Here is a 24,852-nt window from a genome sequence, read left to right on the forward strand (position 1 = left end):
GAGTTCTTTTTTAGACATATTGATTTTTTTTAGTGCTTATGGGATCTTCAGATGGAGATCCCTCCCTGCCATACCATCCCAATATCTGTAATTTAGGAAAGGAAACTTAGGAAAGGAAAGGAAAGGTCTAGCATGTGTTTGATTTCCCAGCAGGCAATCTAGTCAGCTTTTGGGATACCAACAAAGCTTAGGCACCTCATACCTCAAAGAAGAGAGAGAAAATTAGAAAAATCTAGAAAGAAGTTACTTAAACTTCAGCATACTTTTAAAATTTTGTGTCAGTTTAAAAGTAAAATTTTATTTTGTTGTTTAGGGTTGTTTAATTTTGAATGGTGAAGGTGGTGGGAACTGGAAGTACTGATTCGTGAATCATTGGCATAAAGAGGCTAATTAAAGTGACCATGTGGAAGAAATTATCCAGGGAGGGAATGAAGAGCAGTAGTTTTCTCTTTGCACATTGGAATCTTTTGGGGGAACTCGAAAAAAAGTTCTGATGCTTGAGACCTATCTCTAGAGATTCTGACTTAATTGATTCAGGTTGACCTGGGTCAAGGTTTGAGAAGCTCTGGCCCAGAGTGAGGAGAGATCCCAGGAAAGAATATGGACGATCATGACACTTAAGAGTAAGACAGGTGGCCTGACTCAGAGTCCAAGGAAACACTCTTCAGGGACATTGGGTATAGCTGCCTCGTATGTGCTTGACTCAGATAATTGAGTTCAAAGACCAACCAACCAACCAATCTTCAATAATCTCCAGAGTCTCCCATCACCACCACCATCCCTCCTGGGATGTATAGGATAACAATGAGTGCTATGGATAAAGACTCTGAGACTAAGCCTGCATGCTAGAGAAGGGAGCTTGGCAAGGAATTCCTACATGTATCTGGCCTCAGTGTGTGTGTGTAGTTATCTCTTTCTGTTGTAGTACTATATAGCTGTGAGTATTAAAGATTACATCCAACTTAGGAGGAAAGTTGGAAGTAGAAGCTTAAGTCTGGAAGCAATAATATAGTTCTACAAAGTTGAGATGTAATTCACATACCACAGAATTCATCCTTTAAAAATGTGCAATTCTGGGGTGCCTGGGTGGCTCAGTCAGTTAAGCATCTGACTTTGGCTCAGGTCATGATCTCACAGTTCATGAGTTCAAGCCCCGTGTTGGGCTGTGCGCTGCCAGCTTAGAGCCTAGACCCTGCTTTGGATTATGTGTCTCCCTCTCTTTCTGTCCCTCCTCCACATATGCTCTGTTTCTCTCTCTCTCTCAAAAATAAACATTAAAAAAACAATGTTAGTATATTCACAAGGTTGTATAACTGTTACTACTATCTAACGCCAGAAAAAAAATGTAGTTTTGACCTTTGTGATAGGATAAGAATTTGCTTTTAGTCATTTGACTTGCAAAATATAATTTAATCTAATATATATGAAAACAGTTCTAGTTTTAAAAATTACAAAGTGAAATGCAAAAAAAACCCAAAAAAAAACCCACCCTAACTCATTTTAAAAACTGCTGGCACTGAGGTATTTGCTAAAAGTATATCAACTCACTAAACAACACCAAAAATATCCATTATTTAAAAAAAAACAAAGCACAACTGTTATTTTACTTCCATACAATGAAACCCAACATCATTTGCCATGAGTAGTAAGAGTAAGAATAAATATAATGGAAATTAAGAAAGCAAGATTTAACTAAAGCAAAGATATTTCTTTTTTTTCTTTTTTAAAATGATTTATTTTTGAGAGAGAGTGAGAGAGAGTGGGGAAGGGGCAGAGAGAGAGAAGGGGACAGAGGATCCAAAGTGGCTCCGTGCTGACAGCAGAGAGCCTGATGCGGGGCTCAAACCCATGAACCAGGAGATCATGACCTGAGCCAAAGTCGGATGCTTAACCGACTGTGCCACCCAGATGCCCCAAAGATATTCATTTTCAGTATCTCACAGATCTCTCCCGTTATGTCCATTTACCTCCATCACTGCTGCCCCTAGTCTGGGCCATCATCCCTCAGAATCCTGCAGAATCTCATTGTTCCCTTGCTTTCACGCTTGCCTCGCAAACCTTGAAGACCCATTCTTTAACTGGCCTTCCTGTCTCGCACGATTTGTCCTGGCTTCCCTGCCCATGCTCATCTCCTACCATTGTCTTCTGTCTATACTGCACTCCATGTAAACTGCCTGCTTTCATTCCCTCAGATGAATCACTCTTCTTTTAGCCCCTAAGCCTTTCTTTCTGACATTTTTTCATCTCCCTGGGACACTCTTGTCCTCATCTCTTTGCCTCATAAACTCCTACTTATCTTTTAGTCACCTCCTCGGGAAGTCTTCCCTGACCACATTCTCATACTTCCTGCTCTTGCCTACTGAGTCAAATCTCCCTTTATAAGACTTTATCTATATGTTGTGTGTGTGTGATTATTTGTGTAATGTTCATTATCTGTCTTAATAGATCATAAATTCAGTAAGAACAAGGGATTGATCTGTTTTGCTTATTCTTGTATTCCCCACACATAGCACGTTGTTTGGCACATAATAGGTTCTCACTATATATTATCTTAAAAAAAAATGAGTGAATGAGTACTTGAATGGACCCATTGTCCTTGATTGGTTGTATCCTGACTTCCATATTCTTTCTTGTTCTCTCTTGACTGGAATGCTTCTCTTACACTGAGCTGATATGATGATGGTATAGAGTTTTCATCTTCTGTCTGCAGTTGCCTGAAGTTCAGACTTTAAGGACAGAGTATATTCTCTGGCTGAATATCTATAGCTAATATTAGTGTTGATCATAATTTACCACTACTCAGAATTAGGCAACATGAAATTGAAGAAAACCCATTTTCCTATAATGTACCGATTCCCCAAGTTGCTGATTTTCAAAATCATCTGGAGACCTTTTCAAAATATAAATTCCTGGGTTTTGGGTGTCCCAAATTAGAACTTTTGATTGGGGCCTGGATGTCCATATTTTTGGTAAGTTCTCCAGGTAGTTCACATCCAGTGGTATTAGCACTGGACTGAAGAGTGACAAATGGGAACCAGTAATTTAGAAAATGTGGCAAAATGCTGATGTAACTGTCTTCCCTCTTTGTCTTGGAGGTAGGGTGAAGCATGAGGAGGGAGGTGAGTATTATTACACATTTCTCTGGCTTTTGTGGAAAGAAAACTTCTAAGTTGAGCTCTTTCTGAAGAAACTAAGGCTCAATGTCTATATCAATATCTTCACAATTTCTTCCATCGTATTATCAGATATCCTATCCTAGCCCTGGCTTTCCATTTCCACATTGCAGCAGTGTGGTATATAATTGCTTAGCAATTTTATATACATCTACATCCAACCACTCATGGAATGTTACAATAGACCATTGAGAGAAGGAAGGAAGTTCAGATGTGGTAGGGCCATGCTAAGGAATGACTGTGCAATGGCTCAGGTCCCTAAGAAGGAGGATGGGGCATTAGTCCAAGTCATATATTTAAGAGACATAGAAAAGTTGTAACCATTTTGGGTTTATTGTGAGCAGGAGATGGCAGGAAATGGAGAAGGAGTATTGGATGGAGGCCACAAGGAAAAAACTAGGCCCAGAGATTATGATCTCAAGGATCAGTTGCAGTAGACCCTAGGTTCCTATAACTGTGGGACTACGTCAAGAATGGGGGATGGTTGTGGAAAGGAGGAAGGCAACTGGTGACATCTAGCAGCATTTCAGAATGATGGCGAGATTAACTGAGGTCATGGCCAAGGTGGAGTCCATATGCAGGGAGTATGATACTCCATGCACCAACATCCAGGGAATATGATATTGGACAGGTGGCAGAAATTTAGTTCAGGACACATGGTTTGTGCAGCCCTGGTGTTGTTTGTGTAACACACAGTACTGCAGCTAAATTGGGAGTAGGGGAAGGTGAGGCACCCCGGGCACGTTGGATCTGGGATTTAGGGTAGTTTGCAAATATCTGACTCTACTCGCTAGTGGGAGTAGAGCTTCTGATCTACTGATCACTGGTACTCCACAGTGATAGTAGAAAGTGAATAGTAGAAAGCTGTCTCATCATATCTGCCTCCCTTCCCCCTCAGATTAATTAGTAAAGGACACCTAGAGGAGGTAAGTAGAAAACAAGAATGGTTCTTGCAAAAGCCAGGGAAGGATCAGTTTTAAGAATGGACCGGTTTCCTTTCCATACTTTCTCTGAATACTTTGGTTACTAAGTTGCCCAAATTAGAAGCTTTGTGGTCAATCTTGAATTCTCTTCTTTCACTTTATCTATCCTGATGTGATATTGATTCTACCTCCTAAACATCTCTGAAATCTCTCTCCTCTCCTTTCCTTAGCTGTTCTCTCTGCCTCTCTGCTCTCCTTGCTCCGATGCCTCCTTAAAGTTTTCTTTCTATACTTAAAAACTGTGTCACCACCCAGCTGAGAAGACTTCCCTCCGACAAATTAGTGATTACCTCTGACAAATTAGAGAAGAATTTATTGAATATATCTTGGAGTTCCTATATGCAGTCCATGCTCATTATTCACGGACTCTGTATCGTCAATTTGTCTACCTCCTGACATTTATTTGTAACCTCAAATCAATACTTGTGTGGTTTCATAGTCATGTGCAGTGTTGCACGGAGCAGCAGCGTTGTCTGTCATGCATGTTCCCAGCTGAAGTCAAACACGGCTATGTTCTTTTCTTACACTGCAAACTGGTGCCCTTTTGGTGGTCTATTTAGTAACTTGGTTTTCACATTTTTGTGCCTTTTCTTGTGCTTTTGCTGTTTAAAATGGAACCCAAGTGTAGGGGTGCCTGGGTGGCTCAGTCAGTCAAGCGTCTGACTTTGGCTCAGGTCATGATCTCATGGTTTGTGAGTTCAAGCCCCGCGTCTGGTGCTGTGCTGACAGTGTGGAGCCTGCTTGTGATTGTCTCTTTGTCTCTCTTTGACCCTTCCCCCTGCTCTCTCTCTTTCAAAACAAATAAATAAACTTAAAAAAAAAATGGAACACAAGTGTAGTGCTGATGCACTATCTAGTTTTCCTAAGTGCAAGGAGGCTGTAATGTGCCTGTTGGAGAAACTACAAGTGTTAGATAAGCTTTGTTCATGCATGAGTTTAGTGCTGTTGGCTGTGAGTTCAGTGTTAATGAGTCAACAATATATATTAAATACAGTGTCTTTAAGCAGAAACACACATAAAACATGTATCAATGAGTTGATGAAAATGTGACCAGAGGCTCTCAGGAACCTAACTGTGTATTTCACCTAGGAGAACAGCTCAGTATTTGCTAACTCAGTGCTCCCTGTGACTTTATTGAATATAACTACTGCAAATAACAAGAACTGACTGTATATGGACTCAATTAATTCTTATACGCATGCTACTATGATCCCATTTTTATAAATGGAAACCCAAGCTTATGGAAGTTAAGTAAGTTCCCCAAGGTCATGTAAGTGGTGTACCTGGAGCTGGAACTGAGGACAGTTTGACAGCAAAATTCATGCCTCTAACCATTTGTCTCTGTGGTCTAAAAGCCTTAGCATGGCAGATGAGTTCCCTTACTAGCTGGCCCTCCCTCCCTTCTAGGTTCCCTTCTCCACTGCTCCCCTCTCCATGGCAGAGTGCCTGAGCTACAGCCATATGGGACAAATGTAATTTTCTGAAAATGCCATCTTCCTTCAGGCCTCTCTGCTTTTGGCCATGCTATTTTCTTTGTATATATTACTTTCTTCTTATTGTAGGCAAATATATACACATTCTTCTTGCATTTCAGTGTTAACTTTAAAAAGTCCATCAACATGGAAAAAGTAAAGCAGATTGTAAACCATGTGCAGAGTGATACCCCTGGGATCTGCATGCCATGGTGGTGATAATTAACTCATGAGATCCCTGAGGACGGAATAAGTGGGACTCTGAACTCTACCTGCTCTTTCCTGCATGCATATTCTTCTAACTTTGCCCAATCTGGAGGATCAAGAGTGATTTTCCCCAAGAGGGGGTAATTGCCAAGTCCCTCTATATGAAATTGATTGCCTTATATGTAGCTGGGGCTACAGTGTCCCTATACCTAGGGATCCTCACTTGCAGGGGTTCATTTCACTATGCTTAGGATGTGTGTAGAGGGTAAAATGTGTGTGTGTGTGTGTGTGTGTGTGTGTGTGTGTGTGTGTGTGTGAGAGAGAGAGAGAGAGAGAGAGAGAGAGAGAGAGAGATGGAGACGTGCCTAAAGGTTAACTGTGGTTATCTCACTTTTAAGAGTTGGGGTGATTCTCATTTTTTCTTTTGCTGCTCAGTGTTTTCTGAACATTTCTACAACTTGTGTATATTACTTTTTAATAAGAAAAAAATGTTTTTATAAAGCACCTCAGCTATAATTTGTATTTGTGCAAAAATGTGAGCACATAACATGCTTGAAACCAACAAATAACAAGTTTAGTGTTAATTTATGGAGGAACTATGGTGTGTTAAACACTTCACCTTAAGTGACTCTTAGTAACATTGTACAACATATATTATGATTATTATTTTACAGGTGGAGAAACTGATGCTCAGAGAAATTATATGACTTTCCCAGAGACTTTTGTAACACAGAGCTAGACAGTCCCAGCTCAAAAGACCATAAATGTTTCTTTTATACAATCGTTTTTCTTATTATGAACATTAAGAAACAATGCAAAAAGAATCCATTTTGACCAAGTTCTCAGTTGTGATTTATCCAATGTGCTCTCTCTCTTAGTTCCTTAAAAACAGTGTGTTGCTAGATAAGGGCTCAGTAAATGCTGATTGGTTATTTTTCATTTATTTTTCATAAATACAGTGCAGGATGAGCCAGGAACTCTTCTTTATGCTTTGTGTTCTGTGCTTTGTTTGTTCAGTTCTTTTGATTTCTCCTACAGTTTGTGGGCGCGTAGTCAGTAAGCAGCGATGCCAGTGAGGAAAGAGTATAGGAAAGGTTACTATAGAAAGAAAGTCAGTTGTTAACCTTCAGGAATGCAGGTGTGGAGTCAGGTTAAAGGCAAAGCATGACTTCCTCGGCGCTTCAAGTTTCTAAAAGTAATCAAAGAAATGGAGACAACGAATTCATTATATTTTGTTTTCTCTACCCTGGCTAACTGAGCAAATTTGGGAACTTGACAAAATGTTACACATTGTTGAAAACTATTAATAAGAAGTCTCAGCTGTGCAACAAATGTCATTAAATTTAATATTTTTAGAAGATGTTTCGGTCATCAAAGAATTTTGGTATTGTTTCCTTAGGATCTTAATCGTCACTGCTCAGAGGTAACATTCAACATTGTACTGATATTCAAACAGATTATTAAAAAAAATTCCATTTCATTTCCTGAGGTACAGGAAGAAAAGACTCTTCTCATTTTCTCCTCCCTAATTTAAAAATCATGTTCACAGGAAATTCTTTATAATTCTTTTAAATAAACAGGAAACATAATTATTTGCTTGTGGGTGTATATATATATGTGTGTGTGTTAAAAATAGTATAGGTTGAGGAGTACAGTGTTTTTTTTTTTTTTTTTAAATCAGGATTATGTAACGTGCTTCAAATGAGATCCAGGGTTTTGTGTGTGTGTGTGTGTGTGTGTGTGTGTGTATTTTCATGGTTACTGGCTTGAGGGTTTTTTTGGTTGTTGTTAAGTTTTGTTTTTGAATTTTATTTTTCTGACGCTCTTCCTGTTTTCTTATAAGTTCAGTGATGGAATAAGAGTTGAAGAGCTGGCAGATTCTCATGGAGACAGTCTTTGTAACATCATCTTTCAGGTGTCTGTTTCTTTCTTATTAGTCATCTGGAATTTTGAAGACTGATTGAGGCCATTACAAAATGCCTCGTACTGCAGATCATAGACCTTACATCTTTAATTAACTAATGTTCACACAGCACTGTGCAATTGATTAATAAAACTGGCTGTTGAAATATACCAAATGGTTAGCTCTTTCCATATTTTTCTCTTGTTTCCACACGAAATGCATTAATCTGATTTAAAAAAATATGTGCCATAGCTGATCTCAAGCACTTTTTTTCTTTTGAGCTCTTTTTACATTATTTACCATTTATATAGGCATAGCTTTCATAGTTTTGCTTCTTCTGATTTTCCTGGTACATTTATATTCCTGAAGGATATAGATTTGTTTCTCAGCTGGAAAACACCGTTCAAATGTCATTTTCATTCTTTTTTTTTAATGTTTATTTATTTTTGAGACAGAGAGAGACAGAGCATGAACAGGGGAGGGGCAGAGAGAGAGGGAGACACAGAATCTGAAACAGGCTCTAGGCTCTGAGCTGTCAGAACAGAGCCTGATGCTGGGCTCGAACTCACGGACAGTGAGATCATGACCTGAGCTGAAGTCGGACGCTTAACCGACCGAGCCACCCAGGCGCCCCCATTTTCATTCTTAATAGAATTAATTTTTTATGTCAATGGGAAAAATCTGTAAAATTATTCAGGCAACTAAACCAACATCTATATCAGCTTTGAAAGAGAAACTTAAGGATCATAGAGAGAGGAGAGAGGGAAGATGGCGGCGTAGGAGGACGCTGGGCTCACCGCGCGTCCTGCTGATCACTTAGATTCCACCTACACCTGCCTAAATAACCCAGAAAACAGCCAGAGGATTAGCAGAATGGAGTCTCCGGAGCCAAGCGCAGACGAGAGGCCCACGGAAGAGGGTAGGAAGGGCGGCGAGGCAGTGCGCGCTCCACGGACTGGCGGGAGGGAGCCGGGGTGGAGGGGCGGCTCGCCGGCCAAGCAGAGCCCCCGAGTCTGGCTGGCAAAAGCGGAGGGGCCTGATGGACTGAGTTCCAACAGCAAGCGCAACTTAGCGTCTGGGAGGTCATAAGTTAACAGCTCTGCTCGGAAAGCGGGAAGGCTGGAGGACAAAGGGAGGGAGAGCTGCTGAGCCCCGGACGACAGAGCTCAGCTTGGTGGGGAACAAAGGCGCTCGCCAGCGCCATCTCCCCCGCCCATCCCCCAGCCAAAATCCCAAAGGGAACCAGTTCCTGCCAGTGAACTTGCTTGCTCCGCGCAAACACCCAACTCTGTGCTTCTGCGGAGCCAAACCTCCGGCAGCGGATCTGACTCCCTCCCGCTGCCACAGGGCCCCTCCTGAGGTGGATCACCTAAGGAGAAGCGAGCTAAGCCTGCCCCTCCTGCCCCCGTGCACCTTGCCTACCCACCCCAGCTAATACGCCAGATCGCCAGCACCACAAGCCTGGCAGTGTGCAAGTAGCCCAGACGGGCCACGCCACCCCACAGTGAATCCCGCCCCTAGGAGAGGGGAAGAGAAGGCACACACCAGTCTGACTGTGGCCCCAGCGGTGGGTTGGGGGCAGACATCAGGTCGGACTGTGGCCCCGCCCACCAACTCCAGTTATACACCACAGCACAGGGGAAGTGCCCTGCAGGTCCTCACCACGCCAGGGACTATCCAAAATGACCAAGCGGAAGAATTCCCCTCAGAAGAATCTCCAGGAAATAACAACAGCTAATGAACTGATCAAAAAGGATTTAAATAATATAACAGAAAGTGAATTTAGAATAATAGTCATAAAATTAATCGCTGGGCTTGAAAACAGTATAGAGGACAGCAGAGAATCTCTTGCTACAGAGATCAAGGGACTAAGGAACAGTCACGAGGAGCTGAAAAGCGCTTTAAACGAAATGCAAAACAAAATGGAAATGACGACAGCTCGGATTGAAGAGGCAGAGGAGAGAATAGTTGAACTAGAAGATAAAGTTATGGAAAAAGAGGAAGCTGAGAGAAAGAGAGATAAAAAAATCCAGGAATATGAGGGGAAAATTAGAGAACTAAGTGATACACTAAAAAGAAATAATATACGCATAATTGGTATCCCAGAGGAGGAAGAGAGAGGGAAAGGTGCTGAAGGGGTACTTGAAGAAATTATAGCTGAGAACTTCCCTGAACTGGGGAAGGAAAAAGGCATTGAAATCCAAGAGGCACAGAGAACTCCCTTCAGACGTAACTTGAATCGATCTTCTGCACGACATATCATAGTGAAACTGGCAAAATACAAGGATAAAGAGAAAATTCTGAAAGCAGCAAGGGATAAACGTGCCCTCACATATAAAGGGAGACCTATAAGACTCGTGACTGATCCCTCTTTTGAAACTTGGCAGGCCAGAAAGAATTGGCACGAGATCTTCAGTGTGCTAAACAGAAAAAATATGCAGCCGAGAATCCTTTATCCAGCAAGTCTGTCATTTAGAATAGAAGGAGAGATAAAGGTCTTCCCAAACAAACAAAAACTGAAGGAATTTGTCACCACTAAACCAGCCCTACAAGAGATCCTAAGGGGGACCCTGTGAGACAAAGTACCAGAGACATCACTACAAGCATAAAACATACAGACATCACAATGACTCTAAACCTGTATCTTTCTATAATAACACTGAATGTAAATGGATTAAATGCGCCAACCAAAAGACATAGGGTATCAGAATGGATAAAAAAACAAGACCCATCTATTTGCTGTCTACAAGAGACTCATTTTAGACCTGAGGACACTTTTAGATTGAGAGTGAGGGGATAGAGAACTATTTATCATGCTACTGGAAGCCAAAAGAAAGCTGGAGTAGCCATACTTATATCAGACAAACTAGACTTTAAAGGCTGTAACAAGAGATGAAGAAGGGCATTATATAATAATTACAGGGTCTATCCATCAGGAAGAGCTAACAATTATAAATGTCTATGCGCCGAATACCGGAGCCCCCAAATATATAAAACAATTACTCATAAACATAAGCAACCTTATTGATAAGAATGTGGTAATTGCAGGGGACTTTAACACCCCACTTACAGAAATGGATAGATCATCTAGACACACGGTCCATAAAGAAACAAGGGCCCTGAATGAGACATTGGATCAGATGGACTTGACAGATATATTTAGAACTCTGCATCCCAAAGCAACAGAATATACTTTCTTCTCGAGTGCACATGGAACATTCTCCAAGATAGATCATATACTGGGTCACAAAACAGCCCTTCATAAGTTTACAAGAATTGAAATTATACCATGCATACTTTCAGACCACAATGCTATGAAGCTTGAAATCAACCACAGGAAAAAGTCTGGAAAACCTCCAAAAGCATGGAGGTTAAAGAACACCCTACTAACGAATGAGTGGGTCAACCAGGCAATTAGAGAAGAAATTAAAAAATATATGGAAACAAACAAAAATGAAAATACAACAATCCAAACGCTTTGGGACACAGTGAAGGCAGTCCTGAGAGAAAAATACATTGCAATCCAGACCTATCTCAAGAAACAAGAAAAATCCCAAATACAAAATCTAACAGCACACCTAAAGGAAATAGAAGCAGAACAGCAAAGGCAGCCTACACCCAGCAGAAGAAGAGAAATAATAAAGATCAGAGCAGAAATAGACAATATAGAATCTAAAAAACTGTAGAGCAGATCAACGAAACCAAGAGTTGGTTTTTTGAAAAAATAAACAAAATTGACAAACCTCTAGCCAGGCTTCTCAAAAAGAAAAGGGAGATGACCCAAATAGATAAAATCATGAATGAAAATGGAATTATTACAACCAATCCCTCAGAGATACAAACAATTATCAGGGAATACTATGAAAAATTATAGGCCAACAAATTGGACAACCTGGAAGAAATGGACAAATTCCTAAACACCCACACGCTTCCAAAACTCAATCAGGAGGAAATAGAAAGCTTGAACAGACCCATAACCAGCGAAGAAATTGAATCGGTTATCAAAAATCTCCCAACAAATAAGAGTCCAGGACCAGATGGCTTCCCAGGGGAGTTCTACCAGACGTTTAAAGCAGAGATAATACCTAACCTTCTCAAGCTATTCCAAGAAATAGAAGGGGAAGGAAAACTTCCAGACTCATTCTATGAAGCCAGTATTACTTTGATTCCTAAACCAGACAGAGACCCAGTAAAAAAAGAGAACTACAGGCCAATATCCCTGATGAATATGGATGCAAAAATTCTCAATAAGATACTAGCAAATCGAATTCAACGGCATATAAAAAGAATTATTCACTATGACCAAGTGGGATTCATTCCTGGGATGCAGGGCTGGTTCAACATTTGCAAATCAATCAACGTGATACATCACATTAACAAAAAAAGAGAGAAGAACCATATGATCCTGTCAATCGATGCAGAAAAGGCCTTTGACAAAAATCCAGCACCCTTTCTTAATAAAAACCCTTGAGAAAGTCGGGATAGAAGGAACATACTTAAAGATCATAAAAGCCATTTATGAAAATCCCACAGCTAACATCATCCTCAACGGGGAAAAACTGAGAGCTTTTTCCCTGAGATCAGGAACACGACAGGGATGCCCACTCTCACCGCTGTTGTTTAACATAGTGTTGGAAGTTCTAGCATCAGCAATCAGACAACGAAAGGAAATCAAAGGCATCCAAATTGGCAAAGATGAAGTCAAGCTTTCGCTTTTTGCAGATGACATGATATTATACATGGAAAATCCGATAAACTCCACCAAAAGTCTGCTAGAACTGATACATGAATTCAGCAAAGTTGCAGGATACAAAATCAATGTACAGAAATCAGTTGCATTCTTATACACTAACAATGAAGCAACAGAAAGACAAATAAAGAAACTGATCCCATTCACAATTGCACCAAGAAGCATAAAATACCTTGGAATAAATCTAACCAAAGATGTAAAAGATCTGTATGCTGAAAACTATAGAAAACTTATGAAGGTAATTGAAGAAGATTTAAAGAAATGGAAAGACATTCCCTGCTCATGGATTGGAAGAATAAATATTGTCAAAATGTCAATACTACCCAAAGCTATCTACACATTCAATGCAATCCCAATCAAAATTGCACCAGCATTCTTCTCGAAACTAGAACAAGCAATCCTAAAATTCATATGGAACCACAAAAGGCCCCGAATAGCCAAAGTAATTTTGAAGAAGAAGACCAAAGCAGGAGGCATCACAATCCCAGACTTTAGCCTCTACTACAAAGCTGTAATCATCAAGACAGCATGGTATTGGCACAAAAACAGACACATAGACCAATGGAATAGAATAGAAACCCCAGAACTAGACCCACAAACGTATGGCCAACTCATCTTTGACAAAGCAGGAAAGAACATCCAATGGAAAAAAGACAGTCTCTTTAACAAATGGTGCTGGGAGAACTGGACAGCAACATGCAGAAGGTTGAAACTAGACCACTTTCTCACACCATTCACAAAAATGAACTCAAAATGGATAAAGGACCTGAATGTGAGACAGGAAACCATCAAAACCTTAGAGGAGAAAGCAGGAAAAGACCTCTCTGACCTCAGCCATAGCAATCTCTTACTCGACACATCCCCAAAGGCAAGGGAATTAAAAGCAAAAGTGAACTACTGGGACCTTATGAAGATAAAAAGCTTCTGCACAGCAAAGGAAACAACCAACAAAACTAAAAGGCAACCAACGGAATGGGAAAAGATATTTGCAAATGACATATTGGACAAAGGGCTAGTATCCAAAATCTATAAAGAGCTCACCAAACTCCACACCCGAAAAACAAATAACCCAGTGAAGAAATGGGCAGAAAACATGAATAGACACTTCTCTAAAGAAGACATCCGGATGGCCAACAGGCACATGAAAAGATGTTCAACGTCGCTCCTCATCAGGGAGATACAAATCAAAACCACACTCAGATATCACCTCACGCCAGTCAGAGTGGCCAAAATGAACAAATCAGGAGACTATAGATGCTGGAGAGGATGTGGAGAAACAGGAACCCTCTTGCACTGTTGGTGGGAATGCAAATTGGTGCAGCCGCTCTGGAATGCAGGGTGGAGGTTCCTCAGAAAATTAAAAATAGACCTACCCTATGACCCAGCAATAGCACTGCTAGGAATTTATCCAAGGGATACAGGAGTACTGATGCATAGGGGCACTTGTACCCCAATGTTTATAGCAGCACTCTCAACAATAGCCAAATTATGGAAAGAGCCTAAATGTCCATCAACTGATGAATGGATAAAGAAATTGTGGTTTATATACACAATGGAATACTACGTGGCAATGAGAAAAAATGAAATATGGCCTTTTGTAGCAACATGGATGGAACTGGAGAGTGTGATGCTAAGTGAAATAAACCATACAGAGAAAGACAGATACCATATGTTTTCACTCTTATGTGGATCTTGAGAAACTTAACAGAAACCCATGGGGGAGGGGAAGGAAAAAAAAAAAAAAGGTTAGAGTGGGAGAGAGCCAAAGCATAAGAGACTGTTAAAAACTGAGAACAAACTGAGGGTTGATGGGGGGTGGGAGGGAGGGGAGGGTGGGTGATGGGTATTGAGGAGGACACCTTTTGGGATGAGCGCTGGGTGTTGTATGGAAACCAATTTGACAATAAATTTCATATATTAAAAAAAAAAAGGATCATAGAGAATGCTTTCTAAGAAAAAAGAATATTTAATGAAGAATGCTCATTTACATGAAAAGGTACTATCTGTTGTAAAAAACAGCAACAACTGTGACCTAAGGAGCAGATACATTCTTAATCAGATAACTGTGAAAAATTCAGTACAAGTAATTTAGTCATGTTGCCCTCTAAGAATTCATAATATCAAATCCATATTGAGTTAAAAAAATTTTTTTTAATCTTTATTTACTTTTGAGAGAGAGAGAGACAGAGTGCAAGTGGGAGAGAAACAGAGAAAGTGGGAGACACCGAATCGGAAGCAGGCTCCAGGCTCTGAGCTGTCGCGGGGCTCGAACTCATGAACTGTAAGTTCATGAGCTGAGCAGAAGTTGGACATTTAACCAGCTGAGGCACCCAAGTGCCCCTCAAATCCATGTTGATTTTTAATAAAAATAAGTTGCAGCACAAATTTATAAAGACGGGATTATTAGCTCAAATAAAGTAAGATTTATATCAAATTTAGATCCGTGAAATGTAACCTTAAAGTTTTATAGATTTTATCCCTGAAGAGCATTATGAGACTTTAAGTCATATCCTCATAATTTGAGGATATTAATTTTGAATGGGACAAGTTTTCAATGGGAGAGTATGTATTTTTGAAAAAGGAATATAATACCAGGAAGTCCTCATATTTAAATTAGGAAGATACTGTCTGTGGACGTCATTCTGTCTATATATGTGTATTTCTGATTGTCCTTGATATCAGAAGTTGAATGTGAATTTATTTTTGTAAGTAACAGCAGAGATAGACAAGTGATTTATCTATGATTGACTCATTCCGTTTGTGGCAAATCACTTTTGGAAGTATTTTCAGGGGTTTTGACAAAATAACTGAGTTTTAATAGAAATGAGTCAATGACAAGAGTAATAGAAATCTGTGAGGATGTTTAGAATATTCTGTAGATAAAAAGTATATGCAAGTTGAATTCATTATCATAAAGAGTTCACTTGGGTAGGTACAAAATAGCTGTATTAATTTTTTTCTTCTTATGCCTGCAGTTTATCAGCATATATACCCAAGGCCCCCATTCGTATTTGGTCAAATACAAAAATGTTCTGGTAAATATTTTTTACATTTTTGCTGTGAAGTAAGATTTGAAGTTCCTCGTGAAGCATCTGAGTTACATGAAGCCCTATTAAAGTTGCACAACACTACTGTATAAGCCCATAGGGCAAGACTTTGATAAAGTGTGTCAGGTACTCTGCTGGGCAAGTGCTTGTATAGGAAAGATCCAGGAAAGAGGGATATTAATCTAGCCCTGAGGAAAAGCTATTTCTGTGTTGAAGATGTCAATAATTACAGTTTGAATTAACATTTATATGGTGATATTTGCATGTATTTTCTAGTTTAACCTTCAAAGTGACCATCTGAGGTATGTGTTGTTATTTTATACATGAGGGAACTGAGGTTCAGAGATATGAATTGCCTTAAGTCATAGATGAGCAAAGTGAACTTAACTCAAGTCTCCTGGCTGTATATTCTTTATTTTTTCTTTCTATCAAGTGGAGACAGAAGCAAAGTTTGCATCCATATTAAGGGGATCAGCATAAATTGTATGAGACAGGCAATGCTTCAAAACCTTCAAGGAAAGGCAAAATCTAGATGTGTGTAACTAGAGATGTCACAAACTGAATGAGTGATCGCTCAACTGGATTCAGCCTGCAGATGAGTTTGGTGTGAGTAGTCTGGTGTTTTTTTTAAAAAGTCTGAATTTGAATGCCTTAGGTAGAAGAAGCATTTTCTGGTTGTCTCAGTCTCCACTACTCTATTACTCTCATCTGACTGCACTCATTATATCATCTGCTTGGACTGGGATGTTCTTTGAATATGCAGTCCTGAGCTGAATGAATCACATGACCAAAAACGATCACATGGAGGAAAGGATGAAGGGTGGACGTAGAGAGCAGTTTCATCTGGCCTGAGCATAGCTTTTTATCCGGGGGACCTTGGCAGAAAGTTGCCAAGGACCAGATTATGGATGCTACTTGTCCCTCCACCTCCCCCAACCACCCCACCTCTTCCATGAAAACTAGCCTGGATGAGTTGGCCATAGTCCAAGGGAGTAGGAGTATATCATGATCTATGAGGCACAGTCCTTGGAAGGGAGGTCCTGAAATTTCAAGCTTAATTGAGGTAGGTTCAATTTCTTGGGAACGCACTATTGTGTAGACAGGGTCACAATGCTGTCTTCTGAGGTTGGAAAAGCAATCACGGTAAGTGAGTTAAGTTCCTGAGTATTGCTCTAAACATTGGCTGATGTTACTAGTACACTTTAATGGGACACTGGAAGCATGTTGTGGTATAGATACATTTTTTAAGGGTCGGGGAAGAGTAGAAATGTGCAATCAGTTTTGTTTTGTTTTGTTTTTGTATATGTGTAAGGTTGTTTCCTGAGATACCTAATTAAGGCAAGTCCCTTTGATTGGATACTTTGTGGGGACAGTTGCTTCTTTTCTTCCAATGGACTTTGGAGCCTTTGGAGAAGAAATAAGGTTATGTGAAATTACCTATGTATATTTATGTCTGGATTCTGAAATCATGAACTTCTTTTCCACCTCAGGGCCTTTGCACATACTTTATTTCCTGCATGTAATGTTCTTCTCCATTCTTAATGAAGCTGACTTGTTTTTATCCTTTAAGTTCTTTACATATCAGCACAACTATCTCTCCTTTGGGAGATTGTCTCTGACCTATCTCAAAAGTAAATTCCTAACTAAACCTCATCTAAAAAGTAAGCTCCTTCCACCTTTATTTTGTTGTGTTTTTTGTTGTTGTTTTTGTCTTTTGTTATTTTTTTGTTATTTTTTGTTATTTTTTGTTATCTTTTGTTAATTTTTACCATAGGATTAATCAGTTTATAATTGTTTTGTCTATGTACATATTTGTGGAAATGTAGCCTCAGAGTAATGTATCCCACAGTATTCTCAGAGAATATAAATTTTGTAAGGTCAGAGATTATGAATTCAGACTCTAGTTCCATGACAGAATGGATACTCAAATAAGTATGTGTAAATGAATAAATAATGGGAATACAACCGAAGAAAAATAAAACCATGGGTATTGATGGGAAGCCTAAATTCCCATATTAGATGGAGGATGTGGAAGATGTTTTTCCAGTGTGCATTGTAACAAGAATTCAATGTGTAATAGCAATAGGGAAATCTCATACTACTGCTGAAAATTTCTTACTGCTAAAGTAGAATATTGAGTAATTCTTTAAAAATTGCATAATTAATACATTTTGAAGGTAGAAAGTTTAAATGACAGAAAAGGCTGCAAAGGGAAAGTAAAACTTTTAGTTCCCCCTAATTCCATTTAATCACTATTAATACATTCTTACATGTCTTTCTATAAATTTTATATGTGTATATATCTGTCATTGATCTTACTTATCTCTAGTTATCCCCTTGTTGTCTAAACCATTTTGATTATAATAGAAGTATGGTTCTGCTATTTGCAATTTTCATTTAGCGTATCTTGAATATTTTCTCATGTGAACCCGTAAGGATATAATGACTTGTTTTTTAACAATTGCATAAACTCTCTTAAAGTGTCATTTGATTACAATTTCCCTTCTGTCTGAAGAACTTCCTTTAGTAATTCTTTTGCAGGTCTGCTGGCTACAAATTCTCTTAGTTCCATTCATTTGAGAATGTCATTATTTCATCTTTATTCCCGAATGGTAATTTTACCGGATATAGAATTCTGGGTTATGGTTCTTTTCTTTCAGCATGTTGAACATGTTTCAGTTTCTTTTGCCTTTCATGGTTTCTGGTAAGAAACCCATAGTTATTTGGATTATTGTTCCCTTATAGGCAATGCATCATTGTTCTTTGGCAATTTTCAAAGTACTTTTTCTTTGTCATAAACTCTCACCTGTTTGATTATGTGCCTGGGCACGGGTTGCTCTGAGTTTATCCTACTTGGAAATCATTCACCTTCTTTAATCTGTTTCACTAAATTTGGGAAATTTTCAGCCATTATTTCTTAAAACATTTTTTCAGCACCAACCCTTTTCCGTCTTTCTGACACTTTGAAGATGTAAATATTAGTCATTTTGTTATTGTCCAACAGATCCTTGTTCATTTTTTCTTCATTCTGTTCTGTGCATTGTGTTCATTCTTTCTTCAAACGTTTCTCCCCACTCTGGTTTAGACTGAGTAATTTCTATTGATCTATCTTCAAGTACACTGACACTTTCCTTTGTCATCTATATTCTGCTCTCATGTTCATCAGTGAATTTGTAATTTTGGATATTGTATTTTTTACTTCTAAAATTTCTATTTGGTTTCTCTCTATATTTTTTTCTGACACTTTCTATTTTAATATTTGTCTCAAGAGTATTAGTATCACTTGAGCATTTTTTAAACAGCTGCTTCAAAATTTTTGTCAGATAATTTTTGTATATGTGCTGTTTCATCCTTGATGTGTGTTAAATGTCTTGCTCTGTGGTTTGAAATTTTCATAGCTCTTCATATACTGAGCAATTTTGAATTTTATTATGGGTGCTTTGAATATAATGTTGTGGGACCCTGGGTCTTGTTTAAATGCCATGGCAAATTTTTATATTTTTGTTTTAGTGGACATTTGACTTGGTTAAGTTTAGGCCATAAGTTCAAAGTGCTTTCTGTTTGCTTTCTGTTGGTTCTAATGGTGGTTCACTTTCAAAGTTTTTGCAGTACTATTTGAATCTGTCCTGCATTTGCACTACTCAGTGGTCTGAGACTTGGGCTAAGGTCTCTGTTAGCTCAATTTTCAAAATCTTTGATATACCAATGAAGGCCATATCTTAATAGGCATAGATAAGGGGTGAACTAAGGTGTTCATAAACAATTTCATAGGATTTCTTCCCAGACCTCTTTCCTTTGTACTACCTTTCTAGTTCTTTCCAGTTCCCTGGGCTACTCTTTATGGTTCTCAGGCCAAAAACTGCCTATTTCTCCAATTACACTAATTCTGGGGCCATGTGGTGGGAGGCCAACCAAGAGAGAGGAAATAAAAGCAAGGGATTTGTTGTTACACCATTGGGACTCCAACGAACAGAGAGCTTTCCCCTCCATATAGTTATAGTTTCTACTTTCATATTATTGGCTGTTTTTCACTGCTACCTCTCCACCCATAGCCCTTTTTGACAATATTACCTCTTTACTAGGGCATGAGAGGGTCAAAGAAAAAAAGAAAAGACAAAGAAAAGAAAAGAAAAGAAAAGAAAAGAAAAGAAAAGAAAAAAAGAAAAAAGAAAGGAAAAGAAAATGAACCTATGGAAATTTCCCCCATTCACTTTAAACTGTAAGATTTTTTTTTTCTTCTTTTTGAACTAGAAGTTTACTTCCAGATCTCTCTTTGTCTGCACCGCAGTGCTCACTTTTAGGATTTGAGCTGTATTGAGTTCAGATCAGGAGGTACGTGGAGGTAAACAGAATGATGAACTCACTGCCAGTTTGGTAATACTTTACGTTCTGGTGTTTTCTGATCTGCCTGCTGATATTTACCTTTTGAAGTCAAATAGTTGCACAATGCTTTCTGTCCAGGTTTTATAGCTGGATTCATTGGGAGAGAAAACTTGGCCTGTGTTTATTTCCCTTACTGGGAGCTGGAACTCTATCCTATTCGTCATCGTTTATACTTATCTATTAATTATGCAGTGTTTTACTCTAAATATGTTTTCTTAGTTCTACCTATTCCCATATCATTTAGTTTAGCTTTCTTATCATCCTGTCTCTGATCTCTTTTTGTATAAGGTTTCACATTGTCCCTACTTTTTTCAGGAGAGTGAAATACTTGCTATGGGAAACTATTTTTTTGTGATATGTCTTCTTCCAGAACATATTCTTCATCTTCCTTTACCCTCCATGCACTTTCCTAGTTTGTTTTCTTTAAGCAGTGATTTTGCATCAATGTTGTATAATTGCCTTAATTTTATATGACTTTGACATGAGATGCTGTATATCAGCTTTCTTTTTCCTCAAATATGGTGTGAATGAATTCCATTTAACATTTTTCCACCTTTTATAGGTGCTGTTGGTATTTATGCTTAAGGATGAAATATTAATGGCTTAGGTTCAATTTGATCTTCTGTTTCCTGTAGGCAGAGAGAGGGGAGAAATGTGATAAAAAGCTGAAAGCCACATGGAGCTGTGGGCTGGCACAGTTGGTGTAAAAGTTTGCACTATTGTGTCTTTCCTTTTTGCTATAATTCCTAAATAGTTAGGAGCACATGGAATTCCCAAGGAAGCTACGTTCAAGTTTTTTATTTCCCCACCTCATAGTTTTTTCTAATAGAGAAAATTAGCCTCACATTTCTGTTTCCTAATATTTCCTACCTTCCCAAGCAGCTATATCCAGATGCCTCCATCTCAAGGGCAGAAAAAATTATTTTTAAAACATAGGGCTTTTATTAAATAGATCATTTTTAAAATATTTTGTTTATTAAAGTTTATTTATAAAAATATTAAGATTTATTCTATGTAATTGGTCTCTTCTCTCTTGCTGCTTTCAAGATTCTTTCTTTGTCTTTAGCTTTTGGTTGTTTGGTTATGATATGTCTAGCTGTGGAACTCTTGGTTTATCCAACGTGGAGTTCACAGAGCTTCTTGGATGTATAGTTAGTTTTTTTTTTTCTTTAATATTTTCATCAAATATAGGATGTTTTTGGCTTTTGGCTTTTAATTCCTTAAATATGTTTTGTTTTGTTTTCTTTCTTTCTTTTTATCTCTTTCTCTTCTTCTGTTTCTCTCTTCTCTCCTTTTTCCTTTTGGAATTCTCATTATGCCTATGTAGGTACATTTGATTGTGTTCCACAAGTCTCTAAGGGTTTTTACACTTTTTTTCCCCATTCTTTTTTCTTTCTGCTACTCAGACTGTATACTCTGAATTAACCTATCTTCAAGTTCACAGATGCTTTCTTCTGTTACCTCAAATCTATTGAGCTCACCTAGTGAAATTTTAATTTATATTATTGTACTTTTCAATTCCAGAATTTCTATTTGGTTCTTTTTATAATTTGTATTTCTTTATTGATATTCTTTATTTGGTGAGTCATTGCTCTCATACTTTCTTTTAGTTCACGAGACATGGTTTCTTTTAATTCTTTGAAGAAATTTTAAATAGCTCGTTTACAATTTTTGTAGCAGGCTGAATGGTGGTTTCAGTGATGTATTCATGTTCTAATCCTTAAAGCCTGTATTACATGCCAAAAGAGTAATTTATGGCAAAATATGTGATTAAATTAAGGGTCTTGAGAGGTGGAGATTATCCTGGGTTTTCTGGTTGGACTCTAATTGTAATCACATGCATCCTTACTAGAGATAGACAGAGGAGGTTTTGAGATACACAAAATAAGAGAAAGCAATGTGAAGATGGAGGCAGAGATTGGAGTGATACAGTCTCAAGCCAAGGAGAGCCGGTGATAGAAGGTGGTAGAAACAAGGAAAGGAATATTCTCTAGAGCCTCTTGAGGGAATGTAACCATGCCAGCCCCTCAATTTCAGACTTCTGAGCTCCAGAACTATGCGAGAATAAATTTATGTTATTTAAACCTAGCAAGATCACGATAATTTGTTATGGCAGCCCTAGGAAACTAATAAAGTCTGTCTAGTAAGTCCAATGTCTGGCCTTCCTCAGGAACAGTTTCTGTAGACTACTTTTTTTCCCTGTTAAGGGCCATAAACTTTGTTTCTTTGCATATTTCATATTTTTGTTATCAGAATTGCACATTTAAAATAATATTATGTGGTGGGTTTTACTTTTGCTGAGTCCTGGGGATGGTGTGTGTCAAGCTCAAAGTGCTGACATCAGCACAGTTCCAAGCCTGGTGACCAGGTACTTGCTTTCAGCTTTCATGCCGCTCTCATGAAATGCAACCCCCACTCTACCTAAGACATTGGTGAGTTTTGGTCCCATCTGTCCAGATTTCAGCCTGGACACCATGCAGAGGGGATGAGGTTTTATCCTTGCCCAGTTGGCCAGTCAGGTGATCTTACAATGAGATGCTACTCTCCATAAGGATGCTTATGCTATCAGCCACACAAGTCTATTCATTCTTGACTATCCAGCTCTTTGCATTCTTAAACCTGCTACCTAAAGAAGCAGACATTTTAGCATATAATTTTGAAAATGCATCTCAGACATTTGATGACTGTCCAGTAAGACTTGGTTATAGACTTCCAGCTGAAGGTTTAAAGATTTGTTTTTTTTCTTTATTTTTCTTTTTAATGTTTATTTATTTATTTTTGAGAGAGAGAGCATGTGTGCATGAGTGGGGGAGGGGCGGGGGGTTAGACAGAGAACTCCAAGCAGGCTCTGAGCTTTCAGTGCAGAGCCAGACTTGAAACTCGAACTCATGAACCAAGAGATCATGACCTGTGTGGAAATCAAGTATTGGACGCTTAACTGACTGAGCCACCCAGGTGCTCCTAAAGGGTATTTGATTAATTCAAAACCAGAGAACACTGTGAACCCACAGTGCCTCCCCCACTAAAAGACAATTCATCTGGCACTTTCACTGTGGTAATTAGAAGACTTGATTGTAATTTTGATGTAAAGGTTTTATTTATTTTTTTTAGTGTTTATTTATTTTGAGAGAGAGAGATCATGAGCAGGGAAGGGGCAGAGAGACAATCCCAACCAGTCTTTGCTTTGTCAGCACAGAGCCTGATGTGGGGCTCTATTTACGAATCCTTGAGATCACGACCTGAGCTGAAACCAAGAGTTGTATGCTTAGCCAACTGAGCCACCCAGGTGCCCCTGATGTAAAGGTTTTAAATTCACAGAGAGCAGGATACAAAGCAGACATAGTTGACAGTATTGACTCTGATAACCTCATTAGCATGGGATCCAACAACTTTGATGTGCTAAAGAAAATTGACATTCCATCTGTCTTTACTGGGGAATCATCAGCTAATTCCCTGAAAGATGAATTCACATATGAGAAAAGGGGCACATTATCATAGGTCCACAAGCTAGTCTTCCTCTGGAATCCCATCTAATCCCTTTCTCATGATAGTGGGCATCTGTCTCACCTTGATAGTCATTTTCATGAAGTAGGTAAATTCACATTAAATATATTTTTAAAATAACATGGGGGGTTCTAAAAATCATTGTATTGAGTAAAAGGAGTCTTACATAAAGGAGTACATATTGCATGAGTCCATTTATATGATTGGGTCTGGAAAAAGTGAAGATAATCTGGGTAGAAATTTCAGAACAGTGATTGCTTCTGGTGGGGGGGCTAGAAAAGGGTGAGGGATATACTGAGATGGGTATGGGAAACTTTTTTGTTTTGTGATAAGTCATATTCTGTATCTTGAGAGAGGTTTAGATTGCAGAGATTTCTGTAGACTTAAATTTGGTGCATTTCATTGTATATAAGTTTTACCTAAGGGAGGAAAAACTAAGAAAAATACTAAACTCTAAGTAGTGATACATATGCTAAAGTATTTGGGGGCTAAAGTATACTGATTATCTGCAACTTACTTTGAAGTGCACTGTTAAAAAATGAAGAGAAAAAAAGATGTATTGATGGATAGAGAGGTGATAAAAAAGTGCGGTACATCATTAATTATAGAATCTAGGTAGTGGATATATGTGTATTAAAGAATTTCTTCAACTTTTCACTGTACTTCAAATTTTTATATTAAAATGTAAATAAAGAATAGTATGAGTGCTATAATAAAATAATATTATGCAGCAACTCTGGAAATCAGATTCTTCTCCCTCTTCAGGGTTTGTTGTTGTTGTTTGCCTAATGATTTTTCTGAACTCAGTCTGTAAGATGATTTTTCTGAACTCACACTCAGAAAGGCAGTTGACAATTATGCTTTACTTTTACTTCCTGCTTGCACATAGCTTCAAGGTCAGTCACAGCTGAGAACTAGGGTCTTCTTAGCTCCTTTTCTGAGCATGTGCACAGCTCTGGAGATGCAAACAACCCCACACATGTGATGGACCTTTTAGATTTCCAGGAATATTTTGGTGCTTTTCAAAGCTCCTTATTGACATTTCACTCCCCAGATTTCCCTCGCTAAGCTTTTTGCTTAGTCTTTTGTTTGCCCCAGCACTGCCTCAGTCAGCAGTGATGTTAAACAATTAACAAATGCCCCCAAGACAAGGCTGTTGGCATTGAGGGAACTCTGAGTTAGGTCAGATAAAAAGAAGCCTTCCATAAAGAGTATACTTATCATGATGAACACTAAGTAATGTGTAGAATTGTTAAATCACTATATTATACACCTGAGAGAAGATGTTAAATGGCAGAGCAGAGTGGAGACCCTCAGTTTGTCCCATCCCTGAAACACAGCCAGATCAGCCCCAAGCCATTTTTGCACACCTAGGAAATTGATCTGAGGATTAACACAATTTGCATAACTTGAGCCTCCGAGCTTGTCAG

The 24,852-nt window shown here is 38.7% G+C and overlaps 1 protein-coding gene across 3 annotated transcripts in view; it reads left to right on the forward strand.

Annotated features, from left to right (window-relative positions):
• SUGCT (succinyl-CoA:glutarate-CoA transferase) overlaps window positions 1–24,852 on the forward strand; it is a 750,432-nt gene that overhangs the window by 224,731 nt on the left and 500,849 nt on the right. The window lies entirely within an intron of this gene.

This window comes from Acinonyx jubatus, chromosome A2 (assembly GCF_027475565.1).
Source record: "Acinonyx jubatus isolate Ajub_Pintada_27869175 chromosome A2, VMU_Ajub_asm_v1.0, whole genome shotgun sequence".
NCBI lineage: Eukaryota > Metazoa > Chordata > Mammalia > Carnivora > Felidae > Acinonyx > Acinonyx jubatus.